The 1457-nt window shown below is 36.9% G+C and overlaps 1 protein-coding gene across 1 annotated transcript in view; it reads right to left on the minus strand.

The window, feature by feature from the left end:
• The window catches only part of LOC140920073 (uncharacterized), a 14397-nt gene that overhangs the window by 908 nt on the left and 12032 nt on the right, over positions 1-1457 (minus strand).

A 1457-nucleotide genomic window follows, 5' to 3' on the forward strand; every position in this document is an offset into this window, starting at 1 on the left:
CGGTTCAGATCAAAGGAAGCGCGTTCATCAGAGGATACCACCAAAACATACCACTAGAGAATAGCACCATATAATACCACTAGAGAATATCACTAGAGGAAAAGAAACATTCAAAAGCAAACAAATCAGATAAAAGGAAACAATCAGAAGCAAACATATCATAGGAAAGGAAAAACATTGGTCTTTTGTTGTGTTGTGCATAAGAGGAAGCATACATATTAAGAGGAAATGGAATAGAAAGACGGATCAGAGGTAAGAAACAACACGCGCCATTCATTGTGTTGCGCATAAGAGGAAGCAAGCAAATTAAGAGGAAATGAAATAAAAGAATGGATCAGAGGAAAAAGAACAACACACGCCCTTCGTTGTCTCCAAAAGATATGCCTCTAAGGATCTACCTCTGCCTCTAAGTATCTGAGTCTAAGGATTTGACTCTAATAATCTACCTCCAAGGTCTCATCTATGAAGATAAGACTTTGAAGTCAAGTGCGACATGGTCTATTGTTGAACCTTAAGGAAAGATTGTTAGACATTGGAGGATTTCAGGTGGAGAATTCTTAAGTGACTTGGAGGTAGCCCTCCAAATTTTGGAAGCTACCATGCAACACACGCTTACCTCGATTGTCACATATATGTGTCTCAGGTTGAGCTAAGTGGATATATGAAGACAATGTGTAAGACCCATAATTTTAAAGTACACTTTATGCATTTTTATGTATTTTGGATTTTGGTTCGGAGGCTTTTTAGCCAAAGTTAATAATATTTTGGAGTTTATATGATCAAGAAGTTATTTTGATGCGGTTTAGATTTACTCGTCGATAAATAAATTAAAATAACTGCGGTGAATCTTTTACGAAGAATTTAATGCGTTACGGGTGAAATGGTAATTTAACAAATATCTAGATATTTTGAGATATTTGTTAAGTTATATTTAATATATATATATATATATATATATATATATATATATGTTTGCTTGGAGAGAATAGAAAGAAAGGAAATTAGAAGGAAGGAAAAGGAAAAGAAAAGGTTATATAAAGGAAAGAAGGAAATAGAAAGGAAGGAAAAACAAAGAAAGGAAAAAGGAAGGAAAGAAAATTCCAATTTTCCATCTTCTTCCTCCCGTGCCTCGCGAAAACCCATTTCTTCTCCTTCTTGGTTTTGCTTTCTTTTTCGTTCCTTTTCTTCAAAACTAGTAACCCAAGGTTGGGTGAGTGTTAGAACAAAGGTTTCGCAACTCCACTCTTCCTCTTTGATCCGAAAACGAAGAAAAACGGTATTTGAGATTCAAACACAAACCCCTCCGTTTCTTCTAGATCCAAGCTTCATTTCGCGAAGAGTTAGAAGGGAAAGTTGCTCACTACCACGCCACGGTGCTAGGGGACCAATTTGGAGGCGACGTTGCGAGCGGAGATTTTTACCGGATTTGCTCGCGGTACCAGAAACGCACGTTAGAG

This window comes from Cicer arietinum, chromosome 4 (genome assembly GCF_000331145.2).
Source record: "Cicer arietinum cultivar CDC Frontier isolate Library 1 chromosome 4, Cicar.CDCFrontier_v2.0, whole genome shotgun sequence".
Classification (NCBI taxonomy): Eukaryota; Viridiplantae; Streptophyta; class Magnoliopsida; order Fabales; family Fabaceae; genus Cicer; species Cicer arietinum.